Source organism: Salmo trutta, chromosome 33 (assembly GCF_901001165.1).
Source record: "Salmo trutta chromosome 33, fSalTru1.1, whole genome shotgun sequence".
Lineage (NCBI taxonomy): Eukaryota > Metazoa > Chordata > Actinopteri > Salmoniformes > Salmonidae > Salmo > Salmo trutta.
This window is the reverse complement of record NC_042989.1, coordinates 1,662,178-1,689,424: the sequence shown is the minus strand read 5'-3', so window position 1 is coordinate 1,689,424 and position 27,247 is coordinate 1,662,178. Positions and strand designations below refer to the sequence as shown.

The 27,247-nt window shown below is 43.1% G+C and overlaps 1 protein-coding gene across 1 annotated transcript in view; it reads right to left on the bottom strand.

Annotated features, from left to right (window-relative positions):
* Positions 1–27,247, bottom strand: part of LOC115172201 (uncharacterized aarF domain-containing protein kinase 1-like) — a 78,403-nt gene that overhangs the window by 16,318 nt on the left and 34,838 nt on the right. The gene's annotated exons all lie outside the window — the stretch shown is intronic.

Sequence of the window (27,247 nt, the reverse complement as noted above, 5' to 3'; positions counted from 1 at the left end):
ATGCTCTTTAATCATCTTTTTGCTATGCAGGGATGTAAACATATTTGTGACAGACCGGCTCAATCTTATATAGCTAAATTGGAAATTGTGTTTTTTACATTGGATAAAAGTAAAGACTCAGCGCTACAAAAAATGGTATATCATACACTACAGTTGAGCAACAATGGGAAAGTAATTCTGCTTTGAAAGTTGATGAACTTGTAACCTCACTTTTGTGAAAATGGCCTTTGAATGTTTTGGTACTACTACTGGAGAGCTCTTCTTTGTCTACACCCATTCAGTATCGTTCACGCCCTCTTAAGCCTTAGCCCCACATCTTTAAGTATTCACATGTGAGGCCATGTGCTAAACAAAATGAGTACGGTAGTATACTAAACAACCAAAGACTTCAAGACTAAAGGCTGGTTTATACTACGTCTATCGACATGTCTGTAGACAGTTGTCACAGTGACATCATGAACATTCTATTGTCGTCCGACATCAAACTTGTCGGACTAATTAATTTAGTATATGTCAATCTAGCAAACCAGGCAATTAAAAGCAACTTCGTAAACCATCAATCAATCAAATGTATTTATAAATACCTTTTTACATCAGCAGATGTCAAAGTGCCATACAGAAACCCACCCTAAAACCCTAAACAATGCAGATGTAGAAGCATGGTGGCTACGAAAAACTCCCTAGAAAAGGCAGGAACTTAAGAAGAAACCTAGAGAGGAACCAAGCTCTGAGGGGTGGCCAGTCCTATTCTGGCTGTACCTGGTGGAGATTATAAGAGTACATGGCCATTAAAGCCAGATTGTTCTTCAAGATGTTCAAATGTTCATAGATGACCTGCAGAGTGAAATAATAATCACAGTGGTTGTAGAGGGTGCAACAGGTCAGTAACTCAGGAGTAAATGTCAGTTGGCTTTTCATAACCGAGCATTCAGAGGTCGAGACAGCAGGTGCGGTAGAGAGAAAGAGAAAAGTTATGGTTAGTTTCTAGCTAGCTATAAAAAAAAAGTTTATGTTCAAATGCCTCTCCTGTGAAGTAGTGGCGAGCGACATACACCTAGTTTCCGGAAACGAGTCACATTTGTGCACAACATTTTAGAGAAATACATTTGAGCGTATGAAAGAATTCTGGGATATTTTATTTCAACTCATGAAATATGGGACCAACACTTCACATGTTGCGTTTATATTTTTCAGTATATTTGTTGTCTTAAGTGGGAAGGTGTTACAGGCTTTGGTTTTTCCATATTATATTTCAAGGTTGGACGTTAGCATGTGAGGCTCACCTACTGGTGCCACCTTGTTAGTCAGTCAGTCTGTATTACACCCGTGCTGGTTGGTCATCTCGTTAGAGGGAAGGCGGTTGACCTGTGCTGGCCATGGTGCTATTTAAGAATGGCTGGACCAGAGCTCCAGTTGTCTTGAGAGATGTGGAGGATCAATACCTTCAGTTTCCTCCCTACTTGAGTTCCAGACAAACAATATACACTGCTCAAAAAAAATAAAGGGAACACTTAAACAACACAATGTAACTCCAAGTCAATCACACTTCTGTGAAATCAAACTGTCCACTTAGGAAGCAACACTGATTGACAATACATTTCACATGCTGTTGTGCAAATGGAATAGACAACAGGTGGAAATTATAGGCAATTAGCAAGACACCCCCAATAAAGGAGTGGTTCTGCAGGTGGGGACCACAGACCACTTCTCAGTTCCTATGCTTCCTGGCTGATGTTTTGGTCACTTTTGAATGCTGGCGGTGCTTTCACTCTAGTGGTAGCATGAGACGGAGTCTATAACCCACACAAGTGGCTCAGGTAGTGCAGCTCATCCAGGATGGCACATCAATGCGAGCTGTGGCAAGAAGGTTTGCTGTGTCTGTCAGCGTAGTGTCCAGAGCATGGAGGCGCTACCAGGAGACAGGCCAGTACATCAGGAGACGTGGAGGAGGCCGTAGGAGGGCAACAACCCAGCAGCAGGACCGCTACCTCCGCCTTTGTGCAAGGAGGAGCAGGAGAAGCACTGCCAGAGCCCTGCAAAATGACCTCCAGCAGGCCACAAATGTGCATGTGTCTGCTCAAACGGTCAGAAACAGACTCCATGAGGGTGGTATGAGGGCCCGACGTCCACAGGTGGGGGTTGTGCTTACAGCCCAACACCGTGCAGGACGTTTGGCATTTGCCAGAGAACACCAAGATTGGCAAATTGCCACTGGCGCCCTGTGCTCTTCACAGATGAAAGCAGGTTCACACAGCACGTGACAGACGTGACAGAGTCTGGAGACGCCGTGGAGAACGTTCTGCTGCCTGCAACATCCTCCAGCATGACCGGTTTGGCGGTGGGTCAGTCATGGTGTGGGGTGGCATTTCTTTGGGGGGCCGCACAGCCCTCCATGTGCTCGCCAGAGGTAGCCTGACTGCCATTAGGTACCGAGATGTGATCCTCAGACCCCTTGTGAGACCATATGCTGGTGCGGTTGGCCCTGGGTTCCTCCTAATGCAAGACAATGCTAGACCTCATGTGGCTGGAGTGTGTCAGCAGTTCCTGCAAGAGGAAGGCATTGATGCTATGGACTGGCCCGCCCGTTCCCCAGACCTGAATCCAATTGAGCACATCTGGGACATCATGTCTCGCTCTATCCACCAACGCCACGTTGCACCACAGACCGTCCAGGAGTTGGCGGATGCTTTAGTCCAGGTCTGGGAGGAGATCCCTCAGGAGACCATCCGCCACCTCATCAGGAGCATGCCCAGGCGTTGTAGGGAGGTCATACAGGCACGTGGAGGCCACATACACTACTGAGCCTCATTTTGACTTGTTTTAAGGACATTACATCAAAGTTGGATCAGCCTGTAGTGTGGTTTTCCACTTTAATTTTGAGTGTGACTCCAAATCCAGACCTCCATGAGTTGATAAATTGGATTTCCATTGATTATTTTTGTGTGATTTTGTTGTCAGCACATTCAACTATGTAAAGAAAAAAGTATTTAATAAGATTATTTCTTTCATTCAGATCTAGGATGTGTTGTTTAAGTGTTCCCTTTATTTTTTTGAGCAGTATATCTTTCCTGTTTTTGTTTTGTGCCACTTTGTTTGCTTCCTGTCTAAGTTTGGTGTGGGTTTTTCTTCTGTTTGCCTCTTTTTTGGCAAATTTAGTGGGCCTTCATGGTGGGTGACTTATGGCCAAGTTGTTGTTGCTAGTCAACTTTCAGTGGACACCCCCATGTGTCCTTCCGAACCCCTCCTAAAACCCCACCTGTTTTAGTCTTTGGTTGTTGTCAGACTCTTTGTTAGTTCCCCTTTCTATTTGAGCAACAATTTTTTGGTTTTGTTGCTGGGGAACTTAATCACGTTTTCAACTCTACCGATCATTTTTGTCACAAACTGTTGCATTAAATAGCAAAATGTGCCTACTCCCATCTTGGCATGTGCGTTCTAGCCAACAGCTCGCAGATACAGTGCGGGTAGACTAGTCTACATGACGAGTTCAGAATGTTTTTGATTTGTCAAACGGCAGCCAAGCATCGATCACCATGTCACCAGAATAAGACCCTCGATAGTTATTGGAAAGGAGCATCAAGCTCATCAACGTGCACTTTCACCACCCTGTGAAGTGCATCATAATGCATTTCATCTGTAGCCTAATAAACGGCACGGTTTTCCCGAGTCTTAGTGGGAGGACCACACATCATATCATCGCGTGACTTCAAGTTTGCCTCGATATGGTTGTCAATATTTGCGCCTAAAGAAATTTCCACTGTCATTTCTCGCATTGCTAATATTACCAACACAGAAAGACCCCACCATGTCGATTGAACAAATGATTTGTTGGCCTTTACACAATTGTAAAGAAACTTTCCTTCACAGCTGTCGGGATTTCTTTTTATACATTGACTTTACTCGTCATATAAAATGCAATGGCTTTTTTTTTCTTACTGTGATGAGTAGAAAAATAAAACAAATAGCTATGAATACATTACTGAATGTCAGATGTTAAAAACAAAGGGAGGAGGGAGAGAAAGAAGAAAGGAACAGTAGTGATTTTGCTGGGAGCGTCAGCTAATTTCATGCTCTGCATTTTATTGTCACGCATCAGTAACTCCAGCGTCGCTTCCAGACGCACACACTTGAACGGGCCTACCATAAGCCACTGGGTGGCGCGCGCACACACACACACACACACACACACACACGAAACAGGCCTACCATGAGCAATAGTAATGGGTGACACACACACACGCCCGTGTCCACATACACAGTTGCCCGATGTACCAGCAGAGAACCCTCTAGTGTTTCAACATCATCGTTCTATCCATCACGTGTGTCTGTGTAGCCTATCTGCTAGGCCTACGGCTTGATACATGCTAAAGAAGATAGCAGAAAGAGATGGAAAGATGAGATAACTGTGAGAGAGGTAAATTGCAGGGAGAGAAATAGGGGGAAATTGCAGAAAGCTGTAGAGAGCAGGGGATTGCAGAAAGAGAAAGGGAGGGATACGTAGTCAGTTGTACAACTGAATGCATTCAACTGAAATGTGTCTTCCGCATTTAACCTGACCCCTCTGAATCAGAGAGGTGCGGGGGGCTGCCATAATTGAAAGAGAGGAAAGGTCTTCGGTATCAGATTTGTCTTTCTTTCCCCCTCAGTGACAAAGTGTCACAGGGGCCTCCTCAGTACTCTCCAAGGTCCCCTAGTGCTTAGTCTGTCACTGTGATGCTCAATGACATTCATATGGATATAGAATATAATCCCCACCATTAGGGCCATTTCACCAAGTCTAGCAGCTAGTTGAAATACATCCATCTTCACTTTCTTCTCCTCTCCCAATTTCTCCTCAACAAAAGTAAAACCAAGTAAAATATTGTAATATAGATCTGTGTCATGAGTCAGAGAAATGTTGACTCCTGTGCAGGTTCATTTAACCTACCTAGTTACATTAGTCCAGAGGTGTATGGCTTTAATATTCACATTAGGTAAGGATTTCAACTTTTCCCCCCAAAAAGTATATTTCTATTATTAGTATAAACTCTATCACATTTAAAATATAATATTATTTAAAGGAGTTGGATATATATAGACTCCATACAGTAAGAAATAACAATACACTGCCTTCTTGGAGTCTTTCAAAAATTTGCAACAGAGCACATGACAGTATATAACCTAATATATTTAAGATACAAAACACACAACACATCCAAGTCATTAAATTGGAACAATTTTATTTTCGTTCTTTACGATGTGAATTAAACTGGCGTGAGAGTGCCCATGATACGAACGCTATTTTGCAATAATGTAAACAGAGCTGAGGTATTGTTAAGGGCTACCCCTGGTCCTCGACAACTTTCTCTCTCTCTACTATCGTAAAGATGCTTCTTCTATCATTAAATAGTGTTTACCACAAGCTACATCAATTACACAATCTATCAACAGGAAAAGCTTCAGAAGGGCTGCTCATAAACACTACATTATCGCGGGAAATCACCTCCATTTTCCTCAAGTGCACCAACAAAGGAAGTAGTCTGAATTAATTCAACGAGCTAAGGAATGCACTCGGTTAATGCGACATACCTGAAAAGGCCCTGCAAAGTCCTACACACCTGCAATACACTTTCCTCGAAACATCACCCGTGGGACAACAAAAACATGTAACGTAATTTAGGCCTATTCATTGATGATGCACTACAGTGTCTGCCCCAGGTCTTTGCTGAAACTATCAGTGTCATAGACTAAGAACGCACCACACTATTGTGTGTGTGTGTGTGTCAGTTGGACTAGAAGTCCATACATCGTTGGAGGAAGCTTTTCCTGTCCCTAGATATACGGCCGCCAATGTTCGTAGAGTAAACAGCAAAAATAATAATTATGCAAATGAGCTCACCCTGCGAGCAGAGTGAGTCCCTGCCGAATCCCTTCACCGCTGCAGGCTTCAGGCACACACATACACTCACAAACACATACCCCCCCACACACTCACAGAACCCCTAGTCCCCACTGACAGATTAACAACACAATGGTTCCGGGAACGTTCTAAAGGAAAGTGTCAGAGCGCCGACGCTCCATTGTCTGAGGCAGTAATTAAAGCGTTCCGATTCCGACAGTTATCAAGCAGATGTCACCGTCCTCCACATTCCCATCCCCAGCCCAGGGCCAGGGAGAGAGAGAGAGAGAGAGAGAGAGAGAGAGATGAGGTAAGAATGACACAGTCATGATGCGTCCCAAATTGCACCCATAGGGCTCTGGTCAAAAGTAGTGCATTTTATTAAGGGTGCCATTTCAGACAGAGTCTGGTTCCAGGAAAATATCCTCTACTCTCCATGCTAAGATCTGGACAAAAGGTAGTCTGATGGAAAGCACATTTAAAATGCCTAGTTACTTAAAAAGCGTTTACAAATGGAAATTGCGTGCGATTCTGCAACCTTCTAAAATGCCCTACAGCTCGTTTGTCCACACATGGTTTGAATGTAATTGTATGGCAGCCTTTTATTTCTGTACCAAAACATGCCAGAGAAGACAGATTCTAACTCTCTCTCTCCATTTCTCCAACAGAGACATGGGGTAGTAACACTGTAGCTAGTGCCAGAAGAATTGGTTGTTAATTCTTGTTCTTTCTAATAGACTACAATGGCTGAATTTAGCTTTTAAGACTTTAAAAAAATATAAAATGTGAAAAGAATGGGCAAACTAACAATAGACACACAACTCTTATGCCTCTCCTTCCATCCTGGGAAGGAGAACATCCCAACACCATATCTCCCGGGCGGCTCACACAATGCTAATGTTTCTGCTTCATCTACCTCTAATGTATGGACCGATTAGCCACTATAGCCAGAGGGAGAACTGGCCTGGTTACTACAGAGCAGTGAAACACCGGGAATATATACTATAAAATATTCATCATATATATTTATATTGGAGGAAATGTTCATCCCTCTCCAATGTTGACTGACTGCGGCTGTCTTTACGTTCTATAGTATCTGATATAGCGTCGGGTAGCAATCAAATTTCCCCTTTGGGGATCAATAAAATTGAATTGTGCTAGTGTAATGGAATAGGTAAAGTTATGTCTGAACCAGGTAGGTAAGCTGGATGGTAAAATGGCTACTCTACTACCATCTACCAGTATCTTGTTCTCTAGTCAACACATAATGCGTACCCATGGAGAAAAAAAAGCCTCCTATTACATGACATCCTTTCTATCTTCTCTCGGTTTCTCACTCAAATCCAAGGCTCCCCAGGGACAGAGGCCCAGGTCAGGGCCACTTCCAGATGGACATGGGGCTGAGAGAAGCTCGCTGTCCCCAGAGACATGACTACTGAGTGGGCCTCTTCAACTCTGTGTGTATTCATTTTGAGACAATCTTTATCCTGTGGAAAGAATGACATCAGAATGATGTTAGACAGAAAAATCTCCCTCCATACAGACTCTCTAGTCTGGCTCCAAATGTACAGTGCTTAATTCACCACTAACTCCAAATCAAACTCCTTTTATTGGCCTGTTTACGTTAATGGATGGACTCAGGGCTCTGCCATAAGTGCTGGCGAATGGAAGCGTCAGTCTTGTAATGGTTATGGTGGAAGTGGTGGCCTGGGCTACATGTGCTAAAAGCATTTTAATTAGCTTTCCACTAGCCTATTAATCAACGGCGCTAGAGTTCTAAAATCAATTAGATATTGATAATGAAATGAACAATGTCACTCAAAAACTAGGCCTAAGTTGAACAGGCGATAGAGGAATGAGACAGCCTTCTCTACACACAGTACAGACAGAGTGTCAGCGTGCTACTGTTCAGGTTGCCACTGCCCGTGGTGGTGGTGGAGGGAGAAAAAATAAATAAACTAAATACTAAAATGACAACATTTGTGTGTTGTTGGAACTGGGCTCGTCAGCGCTGCTCTGAACGGTGCCGGGATGCCAATGATAACTCTCCAATTCCCCCCCCCCCCGTCAACTCGTCCAAGGATCCCTCAGCCTCGTTGGGGGAAACAGAGTGGCTAAGAGGACTTGAAGGTCGTGAGTTATGTATTCCTACATTTAAATACGTCCCTCACAACAATGGTTTAGAGCTGCCTTGCCTGCTGCACAATGACAGCACAGGCTTATCAAAAGCAGACGCTTAGAGCAGTCTCTCTCTTCTCTCTGACTGAAGGACTGTGGTCAGTGCTGCTCTCTAGTGGTGAAGGGTGCAAACAGCATGATTAATGTTGCAATACTCTCATCTACTGCTTGGGTAGACTCAAGTACTATTTGAGAAGGTCTAGTCACACAAAATGTCCTAGCTGGCAAAGGTCCAGATGGCTATTGTCATTTATCGGTGTAGTAACAAACCACCACATCGCCACCTATTCGACCCCAAACTGTTCACAGCTCATTTTCCGCAGTTCTACACATTTTGCCATGGGGCAGAGAGAACGTTTTGCAGTTTTCAAACTCATTTCCTACATTTCTACCAGATAAGTGTTATACTGTTTGAACTACTAAAATAACCAATTTACAAAGTGTCTTATGTTGTTAGCCTGATTCTAGAGAGTGATAATGGACATTGCTTAGTGACTATTGGGCACCCCCTTTCCACTACATCTCCCTAATGAACTGAACCGTACTGAAGCCACTTCTTTCGTCCCCAATCTCTCTCCATCCTGAAGGAGGCGTACACACACACACACACATTCTGGAGAGCAGGGCCAATGCACAGTAAATGACAATTACACTTACCCTCGGAGCCCGCCAGCCTGCTCTCCCATCTAATGTTTCTCATTAATAACTGTAGCGGAAAAGCCAATAGGGCAAATAACACTCTCCAATACTCAGAGGGCTTAGCCAATCAATTAGACTAAAGCCACTTCTTCACCCAAACGGCCTAATGAATGAACAACGTAATGCAAAGTCAATGGGATCATAGCTTTTATTTAACTAACTAAAAAGGAGAAAACACCTTTCACTCAGAATAAGGTAAGTGATGGTTACTTCTAGAAGGGCAGTCAACGGAACAACCTACCAGCTCAATTATTCATAGAATATTGAAATTGATGTCTGATCACCTTGAGTTTTTGTGATACTCAGTCAATAAAATGCAGGTGCTGCCACACAAAAGCATTAAAGCCTTAACTTGACTGTAAGGATTCAAATTGTATTTAGAATGGACTAGGGCTCATACTGTTTAATTCAAGGTTTTTCATCTTTGATGTCTCTTGGAGAGGGGGGGGGAAAAAAGTTGCAAAATCAGTACTAGCTTAAAGGGCCAATCCAACTCACACACCTTCGATCCGACAGCACCTCTCCACCAATACACTGATGAACACACTACTACAGCGCCTGCCTTGCATCTCTCTGTATAACCCACCCAATCAGGTATGACTTCCTTTGATGCTTAGTAACTCTGTCCCTTAGAGAAGTCAATAAGCTGTTTAATATGAACCCAATTGGCAACACACTACTATAGCCAAACACCTGCTTCTGTCATATAGAAAAACCCACCCAATCAGCCGTGACTTCCTTTGATTCCAGCCTCTGTCTGAGAGCACTGTGCTGAGCATACATCCCACTGTGTGTTCATATGACTGGAGCGTCTCACAGATACACACCAACTGTGTCATTAACTTCTCAATAGAGAAAAGAAACGGTTTGCCGTCGAACCATCTAAACTTGCTTTTTCCATTTCAAAACCTCACTCGAGATAGCTTTCCTTTCAGAGGCCGTGTTTGTTTTAATAAGGGGGGTAGAGAGTTACAGTTTTCAGCAGAGGAGGAACTGAGTGTCTGTTTGCCCTGGGGAGAGGGTGTCATGTGTTGAATTAGCTTGAAACCCGCTGCAGATGTGTGGAGTGAATCGGGGCTTTTTGAAACAGCCACCTTCAAAATGGCCGCCCTCAAAATAGAAAATCAGTCTTGTTTATGTGGCTGCCTTTTCGCTGCGCAGCTGAGAAAACACAGGAATCAGCTCTGTTTGTCCCCTCTCTGTGACATCGCTTTCTGTTTTTTTCCTCTCCTCCCTCTCTCGTTCGCCGGTACGGCCCCTTTTTTAAACAGCGCTGATTTTGTAAAGACGAGCGTAACAATGAAACATCTGTGTGACTTCTGGCACGCTCGCTAGCCGCCATTTCCTGGTACCCAGGGTGCATTTCTCATCTCTCGGCATGGTAATCAAGCACTGCTTCTCTCTGCCGCTCTCCCGTCGTCAACATCACTCTGTCTGATAGCGTTAAAGCTACACGCACTGAGAGCACTTCTTACATCTGCCTAGAATGGAATGGAATAGAACAATAGACCCAACCCTCGCCATGCATATTAACCCTGGAAGACCCACAGTTGTAAAAAGGCGATGTGTCCTAAAATTGCATCATGTACCGGTCCTAAACCAAAAAATAAATGTCAAACACTAGTGCAGCTCCTTAGACCCAGATTTCTCTCTTAGTAGTATTTGTTGTGTGTTGGTATGATTATTGTGGCATCAGAAGCATCTGAAACAAAAACCTGTCCACTTGTCTGAGACCATGTTTTTCCCCTAAAAAAAAACTCCGACATATTTTGTAAGCCATCCATGCAAGTACATGACAGTATTTTTTCTGATGCTTTTGACTAATTCTAATCATTTTTGAATGCCCTTTTTCATTTCAGTGTTACACTTTATCTCTTGCACCTCATCAACGTCCTAGTGTGCGACAGATCCTTTCAAAATCCAAACCATTTTTGCAACGTGTCCTACGAACTTGAAATCCAAATAAAAACAGATCATTTCACACTAAGTATCTCGGAAAGGTAATGAAAAAAAATCCTACATTTCGATTTATGCTTGGGTCTCACTCAAGGCTGCTAAGTCAGATGTGGTTCTTTTTTTCAAAAGGGTATAGCTTAAAGATCTGGAGCCAAATTAACAGTTCCACGTTGTACAGCCTACCACGTTGTTCTGAACAAGTCTGTATCTCTGCTATGAGCACAGTGACTGAGGTGGATGGTTCTTTCCCTGATGCACACCAAACTCTTCCCTAACAGACGGCACTATTAACCTCCTTTATCCGAACACAGCTCCAACCCCCCCCCCCACCCCCCCACCCCCACACACACACACACACATGTACATATATACATATATATATACATACATACATACATACATACATACACCCCTTCGCTACAGTAGCCAGTATCCCTATGCATTATTCATGAGAGCTAAGTAAGCTAAATTTAATTTGCCAATCAGCTGCTGGCGTTGCGGGTAATGAGATGCTAATAGCTCAGGAGCCTGTATTCCCTGAGCCAAAGGCCCTCCAAGTGCCTGGGAGAGACAGAGAGACGAAGAGAGAAAGTGTTGAGGATTGCATAATCTCACACACTGATAACAGTATCTGCATCAGCCAGCTCTCAGCTTTGTTGTTGCCTTGTCTTCTCCTCAGAGTTCTGTTGATGTGTGAACTATTCTTCTTCTGCTTGGTCTTCTAATCAGCAGAGTCAGCGAGGGACCAGTACGTGGTCTGTAGTGGGCCGTGATGAGTCAATGTCTGAATGTGAAGACTGCAAAGTGGTGTGTTTTGTTGTTGTTTGTTGAGAGTTAGCTAGGCCCGGAGACATGTTGAGTGAAACTCGTGTGAAAGACAGCTGAACAAATGTCTTTGGCTGGTACATATATGAATTGTACCAATGTATTTGGCTGGTACATATTTGAAATTGTATCAACGTCTATGGCTGGTAAATATAAATTGTATCAACGCAGAGATGGAAGGACTTTCAGTGAATTGTTTCTAGAAAGGTTGCACCTAAGGTCATCTGACTCATTAAGAATTTGGCAGTGGATTTATGTTACATTATACAACCAACACACACACTATAGGCCTACTTCATCTCTAACCTGATTACATTATGGAGAAAAATGCTTTCCCCACACACACACACACACACACCTCATTATCACCTTGACAATAGGCAGCCAGCAGAGTGAGAGTGTAAGTGCTATGAAGCCCTCATATCCACCATTGCCATCATGCCCTCCCAACAGAACCAGTGAGAGAAGCAGTTTCAGCAGCCCAGCAATAATGACTTACCATATCTCAGCACTTTACATTCACACACTGATTAATTACCCCCCATTAGCCATATCGGGGTAGATGCTTGTTCACACACACACACACACACACACACATGCAGCCATTGCCACACACAAACACAGATATGGAAACGCGTGCACACACACACACACACACACACACACACACCTCTCCCCCACACAGCCTGTATGTAATTGGCTATTTCCCCTGTGGGAGGCAGCAGGTAAAGAGAGAGGTCAGCCTGTGGGCAGTGTCGTATTCATACACTCTCACTCTCTCTTTGATTGATATTCACTATTGATTTCCACTTACGGGCTCTAAGAGGCCCCTGACGGCCCATGGTAGGCCTTGCTGTGTGATTTATAATGCACAGACACGCTACATCACAGGCTAAAACTACTCTCTACAGGAGCTTTGTTGTCTCAGGTTGACCCACTCACACACATACAAGCAGTAGACAGTGCATGCACACACCCGTGGACGCACACACAGACACAGCATGAGAGAGGGTATCTAGTACAATAGTGTCCAGTGTCTGTGCAACTTGTTGAAAATATAGAGAAATGGATTCATTTGGTCCTGGTTAATATAAAGCCTGAAGGTAAAATTTTTTTTTTTTTAAACACGATTGTACCCAAACTGTCCACACTATTAACTGAATATCACTATGGGCAATCTGGTCCAAAAGACAAGCGACAACAGGTTAAGTCGCTCTCAAATTTGTGAAGAAAAAGGAGAAAAAAAAGGACAATAGTATTGGGTGGGAATTGGAGGGAGAGAGATGGAGGAAACGGCCGACCCCCTTTTCGCCCTCTCATTATTGATTGGGGAAAAACACGATAGTAACATCACAATTTTTCAACAATATTATATCGATAAAAAAAATGTTGTTAGATAGCGTTAGTTATTGCTAGTTGGCTGTACATGCGCCAAAAATCAGGTATTTTTCCTCCTATGGCTTGTTCTCCTTAATCTTTTTAAACAGTGAGCCAAGTTTGTTTTCAGCACTTTTACTTCAATGACTTATAAAAACTATTTTTCCACATGCTCTCTCGTCACTCTACAGCAGACATACAGTGCCCTCAGAAAGTATCAAACCCCCTTGTCTTAGACATTTTGTTGTGTTACAGCGTGAATTCAAAGGGACGCCTGTAACTTTGTACTGACTGAGTGTATTGATACACCATCCAAGCCTAATGCTCAAAGGGATATTCAGCATCTTCTTTTTTACACATCTACCAAATCGGTGCTCTTCTGTGCGAGGCATTGAAAAACCTCCCTAATCTTTGTGGTTGAATCTGTGCTTGAAATTCACTACTCGATTGATGGATCTTACAGATAATTGTATGTGTGGGCCACAGAGATGGGGTAGACATTAAAAAATAAAATGTTAACCACTATTGTTGAACATGGAATGAGTCCATGTAACTTACGCGATTTGAAAGGTATTTTTACTCCTGAACTTATTTAGGCTTGCCATAACAAACGTGTTGAATACTTATTAACTAAAGACATTTCAGCTTTAATTTTTAATTCATTAAAAAAATTATCTACAAAAAAAAAAATCCACTTTCATTTTATGGGGTATTGTGTGTAGATCAGTGACAAAATAATAATTTCATCCATTTTTTAATTCAGGCAGTAAAAACAAAATGTCTAAAAAGGGGTGTGTATACTTTCTGAAAGCAATACGTTTGTAACGTCAAACTGCAATAAAAACACATTATCGAATCACAATACATATCGTAACAGCGCCAAAGTATTGTGATATCGTATCGTGAGGTCCCTTGCAATTCCCAGCCCTACCTTTCATCCACCATTTTATTACCACCTCTACCAAATCCACCTCCATTCCACCTCACCTCTGCTAAAATGTGAATAAAACTTATTGAAAGCCCAGTGATAGATGAGGGATTCAGAATGGGTCCGTGCTAATGGTAATCAGGATGGGACAGCTACAGTACTGTATAGTCTGACCTTGGCCTCGTCTCTCTACCAGCCTGCTATACAGTCATTAATCACATCACAACTTCCGCGGCCATCTGAACTCACCCCAGACTAATAGACGAGATTATCACTTACATCACTTCTTACAGTGCAATAGTTTGATTGTGCTTCAGAGCAAGAGTGTGTGTGTGCGTGCGTGTGTGTGTGTGGTAGGACTTAGAAGTGTGTGTAAGGAAGTGTCTCGCTCTCTCTTTCTCCTTCTCTCTCTGTCTCTTTCCCCATCTCTTAGTCAGAGTTGATCAGATTGGAAGCTGGGAAAGTCTCTCGCACTTGGACCAGCCCACTCATTCACACACTGCTTGAAAACACTACGTTAGCCAGGCGCTGCTTGTAAGTTTTAAGGAGAATGCTTGAAGGAAGAGAGCAACAGAGCTGCATGAGTATAAGGAGGACCCAGTCATGCAGACTGATAACCATGTGGTTAGTGGGATCTACTGGGGTTGTAGACTAGTCTGTATCTGCAGTCATTCAAGTAGAGGACTGAAGCACTATTATTACAAAGTACATCAACCCAGTTCTACCAGGAGACTATAATAATCGACATCAACCCAGTTCTACCAGGAGACTATAATAATCGACATCAACCCAGTTCTACCAGGAGACTATAATAATCTACATCAACCCAGTTCTACCAGGAGACTATAATAATCGACATCAACCCAGTTCTACCAGGAGACTATAATAATCTACATCAACCCAGTTCTACCAGGAGACTATAATAATCGACATCAACCCAGTTCTACCAGGAGAGTAAAACAATCTGGCCTAAACCCCAATGTTAAGAGGATATAGCTAATGCACCCTTTCTTTCTTTATGTCAGTCTTCAAAATGAATCACCATTACCTTTTCATTTCAGCACCATGGACAGTGGTCATTTGTATTTCCGAGTTATCTTTCTCTCTCACTAACTCATAAACTATCCCTAAACTGCACTCTTAATCTCACTCCCACACACACACGACCGCCAGTGTGTAGCAGTAGTGTGTAAGGGAGCAGGGGCCTTTGGGTCTGATTAGTACCTCTGTTGTGTATCTCTCCTCCCAGACAACAGCAGCTGGTTACCCACTCATCCCTGAACTACAGCAGGTCACACACACAGCATGGGCCCTGAGACACACACACACACAGCAGGCAGGATAGAAGGATGGGCACTGTGCTGAGTGTAGGGGGTTGCTGCTCTCCTCTCTCACTCTGACACCCTGTTCTTCCCTTTAGAGAAACAGAGAGTGACTGCTACAACAGACAGAGAGACAGAGAGAGACCAGTGTAGCAAGCAGCCAGGTACAGTAGGTGTGAGATGATGCAGGGGAGAGGCTGTTACAGCAGGGGTTGAGGTAGTGTCATTTTCCCCTTACCGTCCTACAGCTAGAGATGTACCCCCCACCCTCCAACAGCTAGATGTACCCCCCACCCTCCTACAGCTAGAGATGTACCCCCCACCCTCCTACAGCTAGAGATGTACCCCCCACCCTCCTACAGCTAGAGATGTACCCCCCACCCTCCTACAGCTAGAGATGTACCCCCCCCCCTCCTACAGCTAGAGATGTACCCCCCACCCTCCTACAGCTAGAGATGTACCCCCCACCCTCCTACAGCTAGAGATGTACCCCCCACCCTCCTACAGCTAGAGATGTACCCCCCACCCTCCTACAGCTAGAGATGTACCCCCCACCCTCCTACAGCTAGAGATGTACCCCACATCCTCCTACAGCTAGAGATGTACCCCACATCCTCCTACAGCTAGAGATGTACCCCACATCCTCCTACAGCTAGAGATGTACCCCACATCCTCCTACAGCTAGAGATGTACCCCACATCCTCCTACAGCTAGAGATGTACCCCACATCCTCCTACAGCTAGAGATGTACCCCACATCCTCCTACAGCTAGAGATGTACCCCACATCCTCCTACAGCTAGAGACGTACCCCCACCCTCCTACAGCTACAGATGTACCCCCCACCCTCCAACAGCTAGAGATGTACCCCCCACCCTCCTACAGCTAGAGATGTACCCCCCACCCTCCTACAGCTAGAGATGTACCCCCCACCCTCCTACAGCTAGAGATGTACCCCCCACCCTCCTACAGCTAGAGATGTACCCCTTACTCTCCTACAGCTAGAGATGTACCCCCCACCCTCCTACGGCTAGAGATGTACCCCCCACCCTCCTACGGCTAGAGATGTACCCCACATCCTCCTACAGCTAGAGATGTACCCCACATCCTCCTACAGCTAGAGATGTACCCCACATCCTCCTAGAGATGTACCCCCCACCCTCCTACAGCTACAGATGTACCCCCCACCCTCCGACAGCTACAGATGTACCCCCCACCCTCCGACAGCTACAGATGTACCCCCCACCCTCCGACAGCTACAGATGTACCCCCCACCCTCCGACAGCTACAGATGTACCCCACACCCTCCTACAGCTACAGATGTACCCCACATCCTCCTACAGCTAGAGATGTACCCCCCACCCTCCTACAGCTACAGATGTACCCCACATCCTCCTACAGCTAGAGATGTACCCCACATCCTCCTACAGCTAGAGATGTACCCCCCACCCTCCTACAGCTAGAGAGAAAATACATTACACACAGCTGCTTTCAGAGAGAGAGATGGCGAGACCGACAGCAGCACCCTTGGAGGTGATGAATAACGAATTAAGGCTGTAGTGCTACGCTGTTCTATGTGTTTTTACTGTTGTTGTTGTCACGGTAACACCAGGTATCCCGCATCGTAATCACAACAGCCCAGATTGCCGATATCCTACTGCTCTGACCTGATTGTGTGTGTGTGTGTGTGTGTGTGTGTGTGTGTGTGTGTGTGTGTGTGTGTGTGTGTTCATAACACTGCTCCCCACAGCCTCTGATCTATAAAGGGGGCTAAAGTGAAATTGGGAGGGAGAGTACAGATGGTCAGACACTCTCTCCAGACACACTGGGAAAAGATATCAGTATACTGTAGAGGCGATACTTAGCCTAGCCAATAAAGACTTTGGTTTACGCCTGAAAGCAGTAGCGGTTTAAAAATGGTGTGCCTGACAGACACGACACTCAACGAATTGATAGCATTTAAAAAGGCTACCAGTACGCAAAAAGCCATGACTGACAATAGCCTTTTTAGCACCAAGACTGTAGATGACACTGGCCTTCCCAGGCGGCCATTTTAGATAAGCAGAAGATAACAGCAGTCAGTCACCTCACGTCTCATCCCTAGCAAGTCCACTAATTGGAAATTCTGTAATTTCTTGTTTATATTATTTGTGAGACATTCTACTGCACTGTTGGAACTAGTAACATAAGCATTTCGCTGCACCTGCTATAACACCAGCAAATCTGTGTACGCAAACAATACACCTTGAATGAATTTGTTTTGATTTACTGTTACCAATTCAATTCCTTGTTCCCAAACAACTGCTGACTAAGTCTGCTGTGGAAGAAATTAATTATTGATTGAAAAATGTTGCCTTCTCTCCCTGTCTGTCTGTCTGTCTGTCTGTCTCTCTCCTCTTTCTCCCCATCCCTCCCTCCACCTCCTCTCTGTTTTCTGTCTCAGTTTTTCCTCTACTGCAAGTGACAAAGATATCCATTTCTCTAGTTCACACCGCTGACTATTGACTTGTGAGCAGTGAAAAAGCCCCAGCTGAGGGAGTTGAGGGAGGGAATAGAAATCCGACAGCAGACAGGTGAGGTTTCACTACTCTGTCTGCTCAGCCTCCTCTCGTCACACCCAATGGTGCGCACGCACACAGGCACGCACGTCAAAAGTTGACACACCTACTTATTCCAGGGTTTAGAATAATAGTGAAGACATGAAAACTATGAAATAACACATATGGAATCATGTAGTAACCAGTTCTGAACAAATCAAAATATATTTGAGATTTGGGATTCTTCAAAGTAGCCACCCTTTGTCTTGATGACAGCTTAGCACACTCTTGGCATTCTCTCAACCAGCTTAAATGAGGTAGTCACCTGGAATGCATTTCAATTTACAGGTGTGCCTTGTTAAAAGTTCATTTATGGAATTTCTTTCCTTCTTAATGCGTTCGAGTATACTGAAGATAGCCGTATTTGGTAAAAGACCAAGTCCATATTATGGCAAGAACAACTCAAATAAGCAGAGAGAAACGACAGTCCATCATTACATGAAGACAGATTTCCACAACAATAAGAAAAAGAGACTTGCTTGGCCAAGAAACACGAGCAATGGATATTAGACATGTGGAAATCTGTCATTTGGCCTGATGAGTCCAAATTGAGATTTTGGGTACTAACCGCTGTGTCTTTGAGATGCAGAGTAGGTGAACGGTGAATGATATCCGCATGTGTGGTTCCCACCATGAAGCATGGAGGTGGTGGTGTGATGGTGCTTTACTGGTGACACTGTTGGTAATTTATTTAGAATTCAAAGCACACTTAACCAGCATGGCTACCACAGCATTCTGCAGCGATATGCCATCCCATCTGGTTTGTGCTTAGTGGGACTATCATTGGTTTTTCAACAGGACAATGACCCAACACACCTCCAGGCTGTGTAAGGGCTATTTGACCAAGGAGAGTGATGAGTGCTGCATCAGATGACTTGGCCTCCACAACCACCCGATCTCAAACCAACAAACATCAAAAGGCTACCTTTGAACATAGATTAATCTGTGGCTTCCTTATTAAACCCTGACTGCTGTAAACTCATTTAGGACTTTTCTTACCAAATGTATTTTCTTTCACCTTGCAGGTCTGTTTGCCAGTCCATGAGAATAATTTAAATGGCCTTTGTGGCATGCTTGTCTCGCTGTGTGTGATGTGTATGTACAGCACCAGTCAAAAGTTTGGACACATCAACACACTCAAGGGTTTGTCTTTATATTTACTATTTTCTACATTGTAAAATAATAGTGAAGACATCAATGGTTTGGGATGAGTTGGACCGCAGAGTGAAGGAAAAGCAGCCAAAAAGTGCTCAACATGTATGGGAACTCCTTCAAGACTGTTGGAAAAGCATTCCAGATGAAGCTGGCTGAGAGAATGCCAAGAGTGTGCAAAGCTGTCATCAACGCAAAGGGTGGCTACTTTGAAGAATCTAAAATATATTTTGATTTGTTTAACACCTTTTTGGTTACTACATGATTCCATGTGTTATTTCATAATGCTGATATCTTCACTATTATTCTACAAGGTAGAAAATAGTCCAAATAAAGAAAAACCCTTGAATGAATAGGTGTGTCCAGACTGGTGCTGTACGTACACGTCACACACACACACACACACACGTAAGTACATACGCACGCATCACACACACACACACACACACACACAAGCACGCTACAAAGGCCATTTAAATTATTCTCATCGACTGACAAACAGACCTGCGAACTACGAAGTAAGGTGAAAGAAAATATACTTTTTTTGCTAAGAAAATGTCCCATGCCAAGGTGGAGTCCTAAATGAGTTTACAGCAGTCAGGCTTTAATAAGGAAACCAGAGATTCATCTATGTTCAAAGACAGCCTTTGATGTTTGTTGGCCTAATAACTACCTACAGTTTGTATTAAACCAGTGCATCCACCCCCTTGACACTGACTAACAATCCCTGCCTTGCCTATCCCTACTCAACTGTAACAATCCCTACATGCATGTGGAATAAATACTCCCCTTAGAGCCCCAAGTGTTTCCTCTTCAAGTCACATAGTTAGGAGGAAAAACTCCTGGCCATTATGAGACATCAAACAAGCGCACCCCCTACCCCTCACCCCCACTAGACACACACACACCCACCCCAATGAACACTAATAATCCCTAGCTAGCTCATCCGCGAGGCCCCAAACCTTCCCTTGGCTGTCTGTATAAGGTCTTAATTGTCAATGAATGGCCCTCAGTGCTCCAGACAACCTTTGATGAGGCCTGCCAGAGAGAGTCAGAGTGGCTGGCTCGGTAAGTGGCTGTTGACGAAACCTCTTCAACAAGAGCACTGAGCAGCTGGCCCCTGCGCCACAGATAGGCAGGGGGAGAGAGGGATAGAGAAAAGAGAGAGCGCGAGTGAGCTAACTGTGTGGAACAAAGCTCATTACCCGAGCATTCACATGGACCGGTTAGTGCCGAACCTACAGCACCTGGGAATCACAACATCTGAGTCAATGACACACTAGAGCTAACAACACCTGGACAACACCCCACTACAGCTAAGGCAACACAATGTCTGGAACAGTACACACTACACAATCTGCAAGTTTCAAAATCTTCTAACTACACAAGCTCAATACCTGAGCCACTACATCTGCACATGGTTTAGCTGAGGACTAGGCTACACAATTTAATGTCCAATCTATTTTTATGTGACTGTCCATGAAATCCACAGGATAAAGACATACACCAGGCAATCCGTCTTTAATCTATATAGAGTACACACACACACACACACACACACACACACACGTCAGCATTAACACAGTAATAATCTACCGGTTTACAATTTTACAACGCCTGCACCGCCTTGATACCATGGCTTTCTGGCAAATATGACAAATGAGTTGCCGGTAACTAACAGAGAAACTTTTTTCATGTCCCTGTGACAAGGAAAACGACCATTGCAACGACAGTCCACAAACATTCGACAGGAGTATAAATTAAATGTAGTTTTGAGACAGACATGTCGTTAGACAAAGTATAAACCTTCCGTAAAACAGAGGAAAGGACAGCATAATGAAGGTAAAAAAGGCACAAGGCCACACACACACACTTCCTCACCGCCATGGCTTCATCATAATCAGGCAGCAGACCGCCTCTCTGGATTAAATCACAGCCCTGCATTAATTCTAATCAGAGTGTGTAGCCAGCCTTGACCAGAGGGCCCAGAGGGTGCATGTGTGTCTCCCTATCCCTCTGTACACACACACACACACACACACACACACACACACAGGCCGAGGCAGTCATGTTGAACCACGCTCTTCAGGGTTCATCGCACCCCTCAAGTGGCACACAAACACACACAGCAGCACAGGTGAGATACTTTGACCTTTCAGAGTGTGGGCCGGCTGAGTGTTGCTGTCTGAGCCGGGCTTTGGCGTTTTTAAAGGGGAACTGAAAATGGCACAAAACATGGTTATCCGGTATTTACACTTAATAACTTCAAACTTGTTTGTTTTCCCTAATGGGATCTTCAAAGGTGTGCTTGGTAACAGAGAATAAATTACATATGACAGCATGTATGAGGGTATCTGTGTGTGTGAGCACCTGTGAGCCCCTGCAGTGAGAATAAGAGGCACAGCCTGTGCAGGGTAAAATACCTATTTGCTACTGAATTATAAAAGGTCAGAAAATCTTTGAAGGTTTAAAAATTGCATTCTGATGCGTGCATAGAGAGAGAGAGTTAGGAAGAGAATGTGTGAGAGAGAAGAAGGGGTAGAGAGAGACATTATGGGATACATGGGATGACTGAGTCGGTGTGACAATAGGAGAAACAGAGTGTGAAAAGAAGTGTGCAGTTGTGTGTGTGTGAGAGAGAGAGAGAGGAGTAGTGTAGAAGAAGCTAACAGAGGTCTTGTATGGGTCAGGTATCTGGAGAGGCAGAGCTAAAGTGTTTACACCGTGGCTGTCACGTTAGCCCTTTAAGCACTAGCTTTTATCCCCCTCCGCTTCTACACTCTCACACTGAATTCACCTCAGAAGTCTCACAAGCCTCCGCAACCATCCTCCCTTTCAAAATAAACCCCCTTTCATACTCTATCCCCGGTAATTTCACCATTTGCTAAAAAAGGGAGAATCTGTTGAAAGGAATTATAAGAATCTGAGCTGCGTCGAGTTCAGCTTCAGAAGAGGCTAATGAGGTGGATCGATGCGGCAGAAACGAGATGGAAGTCAGCTCTGCATTGTCTTTACTCAGAAAAAAAACCGAACGGATTATTCTCTCAAAGAAGCCAAATTCATACAAAGTATCTAAGGTAAACTCTACACGACCCATCAGCATCACCTGGTCCTATGTCTCGCTCTCAAACAAAAGCACAGATCACAGCAGAGAGGTGGGCTACAGTGACGGAATTAGTGTAGTATGTCAAGAGGTTTCTGGTAGCAGGGAATAAAAGCTCATCCTGAACTCTTGCATTTCAAGGCCCACGTCAGTTCACAACAATATTCTCACAACATACAGTGAGCTCCAAAAGTATTGGTAGAGTGACAAAATGTTGTTTTGGCTCTGTACTCCAGCACTTCATACAACTATGAGGTTAAAGTGCTGACTGTCAGCTTTAATTTGAGGGTATTTTCATAAATATTGGGTGAAACGTTTGGAAATTACAGCACGTTTTGTACATAGTCTCTCCCCCCCATTTTAGGGGACCAAAAGTAAAGGAACAAATTCACTTGTGTATTAAAGTAGTAAAAAGTGCTGTATTTGGTCCCATATTCCTCATACGCAATGATTACATCAAGCTTGTGACTACAAACTTGTTGGATGCATTTGCTGTTTGTTTTGGTTATGTTTCAGATTATTTTGTGCCCAATATAAATTAATGGTAAACAATGTATTGTGTCAATCTGGAGTCACTTTTATTGTAAAGAAGAATAGAATGTTTCTAAACACTTCTACATTAATGTGGATGCTATCATGATTACGGATAGTCCGGAATGAATCATACACACCACCCCCCCCCCCCCCCAAACAAAAAGCTAACCTCCCCTGTTAGGTTAGCATGTCTTGGGGGAATGATGTGTGTGTCTAACTTTCTCACTCATCATTATTCACGATTCATTCAGGACTATCCGTAATCATGTAAGCATCCACATTAATGTAGAAGTGGATGAAAATACACTCAAATTAAAGCTGACAGTCTGCACTTTAACCTCAGTCATTGTATAATTCCAATGTATCATCAGACGCATGTAATTTCAGTTTTTATGGTTTACTCCGTTTGCTGATTAAATTGTCTCTCTCTCCCCCGGCTGCTTGCCGATTCCCACACCAAGCCATGCCCCGTCACTCAAAGAGAGAGCAGTTGCTCGACCCGAGTTACAAGCACTTCCTTGCCATTCATTCTGCAGTCTGCATGGTCAGATGGATGCAACAAGATGTTGATGACATGCTGCTTTCCACAAGCGTTCCATAATTAAACTATTAGTTTATGTATCTTACTGTCTGCTAGTTTGTCTTTTCTTTGCAAGTTGTGGCTCAAATAAATATTGTTAGCTGCTAATGTTTATCGCTAGTAAGCTGGCTATTACAACTGAATGACACTGGAGGGGATGGCTGCTGTTTTACAGGCTCCTAACTAGAAGTCGACCGATTATGATTTTTCATCGCCGATACCGATTATTGGAGGACACAAAAAAAGCCGGTACCGATTATTATTATTTTTTAAAGGCCAATTTTTATATATAGATTTGTAATAATGACAATTACAACAAAACTGAATGGACACTTATTTTAACTTAATATAATACATAAATACATCTATTTAGTCTCAAATAAATGAAACATGTTCAATTTGGTTTAAGTAATGCAAAAACACAGTGTTGGACAAGAAAGTAAAAGTGCAATGTGTGCCATGTTAAAAAGCTAACGTTTAAGTGCCTTGCTCAGAACATGAGAACATATGAAAGCTCGTGGTTCCTTTTAACATGAGTCTCCAATATTCCCAGTTAAGAAGTTTTAGGACTATTTCTCTCTATACCATTTGTATTTCATATAACTTTGACTATTGGATGTTCTTATAGGCACTAAAGTATTGCCAGCCTAATCTCGATAGTTGATAGGCTTGAAGTCATAAACTATGCTGTGCTTCAAGCATTGCGAAGAGCTGCTGGCCAACGCAGGAAAGTGCTGTTTGAATGAATGTTTACGAGCCTGCTGCTGCCTACCACCGCTCAGTCAGACTGCTCTATCAAATCATACTTAATTATAATATAATAAAACACACAGAAATACGAGCCTTAGGTCATTAATATGGTCAAATCCGGAAACTATCAATTCAAAAACAAAACGTTTATTCTTTCAGTGAAATACGGAACAGTCAAAATATTGGTGTTACATTGCACAACGTTCAATGTATTGTCATAATTATGTAAAATTCTGGCAAATTAATTACGGTCTTTGTTAGGAAGAAATGGTCAGGCGACCCAAACTGCTGCATATACCCTGACTCTGCTTGCACAGAACACAAGAGAAGTGACACAATTTCCCTAGTTAATATTGCCTGCTAACATGAATTTATTTTAACTAAATATGCAGGTTTAAAAAAATATATACTTGTGTATTGATTTTAAAAAAGGCATTGATGTTTATGGTTAGGTACATTTGTGCAAAGATTATGCTGTTTTCAGCAATGCGCTTTTGTTAAATCATCCCGTTTGGCAAAGTAGGCTGTGATTCGATGATAAATTAACAGGCACCGCATTGATTATATGCAATGCAAAACATGCTAGTTAACCTAGTAATAGCATCAACCATGTGTAGTTAACTAGTGATTATGTTAAGCTTGATCGTTTTTTTATAAGTTAAGTTTAATGCTAGCTAGCAACTTACCTTGGCTCCTTGCTGCACTCGCGTAACAGGTGGTCAGCCTGCCACGCAGTCTCCTCATGGATTGCAAAGTAAAATTGGCCATAATCGGCGTCCAAAAATGGCAATTACCGGTTGTTATGAAAACTTGAAAATCGACCCTAATTAAAAACGGCCATGCCGATTAATCGGTCGACCTCTACTCCTAACCAACTGTGCTAATTTGTTTGTTTGCGTTATTTTTAACTTATTTTGTACATAATGTTGCTGCTACAGTACAGTCTCAAAAATAACTTCTGGACATCAGAACAGCGATTACTCAAAGATTTTATCTTTAATGAGTCTGATGCAAAGGACATACTACTTTCGAGACCAGGCCCAAATCCCTGTCATTTGCTTGAAGAAAAGATGCAGAAAGAGGGGGCGGAGGTTGGGCCTTCTGCAAATTCGTAGGCGAGTGAGTAAACCTCCACTACCATCTGTACTATTGGCCAACGTGCAATCATTGGAAAATAAAATGGATAATCTATGATTAAAACTACCCTACCAACGGGACAATAAATACTGTAAAATCTTATGTTGCACCGAAACGTGGCTGAACGACGACAAGAATAATACAGAGCTGGCTGGGTTTTCTATGCATCAGCAGGACAGAACAGCTACGTCTGGTAAGACGAGGGGCAGGGGTGTGTGTCTATTTGTCAATAACAGCTGGTGCGCGATGTCTAATGTTAAAGAAGTCTCGAGGTATTGCTCACCTGAGGTAGAGTACCTCATGATAAGCTGTAGACCACACTATCTACCAAGAGAGTTGTCATGTATATTATTCGCAGCCGTCTATTTACCACCACAAACTGATGCTGGCACTAAGACTGCACTCAAACAACTGTATAAAGCCATAAGCAAAACAAGAAAAAGCACATCCAGAAGTGGCGCTCCTAGTGGCCGGGGACTTTAATGCAGGAAAACTTAAATCCATTGTGCCTAATTTAACCAGCATATCACATGTGCAGCCAGAGGGAAAAAAATTATTACAAAAAATTAATAAAAAAAAACTCTAGACCACCTTTACTCCACACACAGAGACGCACACAAAGCTCTCCCTAGCCCTCCATTTGGCAAATCTGACCATAATTCTATCTTCCGGATTCCTGCTTACAAGGAAAAACTAAAGCAGGCAGTACCAGTGACTCGCTCAATACGGAAGTGGTCAAATGAGGGATGATATGGTCATGACTCTCCTGTGAGGATCCAAAGATCAGGTTAAAATGGATTAATGTCTACTGGGCCCTCTCACCCACAGAAGGGAGGAGGAATTGGTGTGTGGGTTTTATGAGCTCACACCAATCGTAAATTGCATGCAGCAGACGACTCCTTTGGTCTCTAGTATTGGATTCACTGTTACAGAAGATTTTGCCGCCCAAAAACTGGGACAATATTTTCAACATCTGAATGTGGGGAATGACGAGAGATGACTATTTTGTGATGTCATTAAGTTACAATATTTTTTTATACCACTTTTAAAAGAGCTTTCACACTATGTCAGGTTTACATCATTTCTGTTGTGTAGGAAATAAAGGATGAAGAAAATATTTTTGTTAAGATAACTAAATTCATGTTCCTTTCTAACAAGACACAGTTTTGATGATACTTTGCAAGGAACTAGCCATGCCCGAGGGAGCTCAGAGAGCGTGCCAGAATGACAGAAAACACCCTTTTTTTACCCAAGTGTGTAAAAGACTGAGTTAAGAATTAACATAGCAGACTAGGACTCAAGCTGCAGCTAGATCTCCAATGGTCACAACCCTGAAAATCAACACTAGGTGTTGCCTCTAACAATCATTTTTTACTTTTTAGTCATTTAGCAGACGCTATTATCCAGAGCAACTTACAGTAGTGATTGCATACATTTCATAAAAAAGAATTCGCGTACTGGTCCCCCGTGGGAATCGAACCCACAACCCTGGCGTTGCAAACACGTTGCAAACACCATGCTCTACCAACTGAGCCACACCCAATCAATGTTAAGGTTGAGTAGCTATTCTAAGTAATGTATCTAAGTAAGGGAAGACCCCCCTGAAATGGACAAAAATGAATGGGATCTTATTGGCACCGTACGAAACATATACACGATGTACAATACCACTCATTTGGACGCCGTTTCATTCAAAACATATTGCAAATGTCATATGGCAAATGCCAAGTGTCACACAGAAAAAATCCAATAGATGGCGAGCGCGCTCCACCGTAAATGTTCTTATTGCAAATGTAACACAAGTCAAGACCCAAGAGTAAAATTTTGAAAATATGAAGAAGAAAAAATCAAAAACGCATCACCCCCTTAAAAAAGTGCTTTCTGGACAGTTTTTCAAAATTATTTCAATTTCTTTTCTAATTATACATGTATAAGAACTGTATGAACATACTTTTGTCATATTTGTTTTTACTTGTCCTTAAATAGATGTAAAGTCATATGTTTGAGAAATTGAAGTAATAGCATTTCGAAGGTATTTAAAAATCGCGCCACAGGATTCAACTGGCTGTTACGTAGGTGGGACGATTTGGTGCCACCTAGCCCAGAGGTTAAAAATGTGCTTCTGATAACCCATTCCAATCACCAGGTGTACGGCTGTCCATTTGCAATATGTTTCAATGGGCATTTACCATCACAAATTTGACATGCTCAAAAATACTGCAGAAACGCAAAA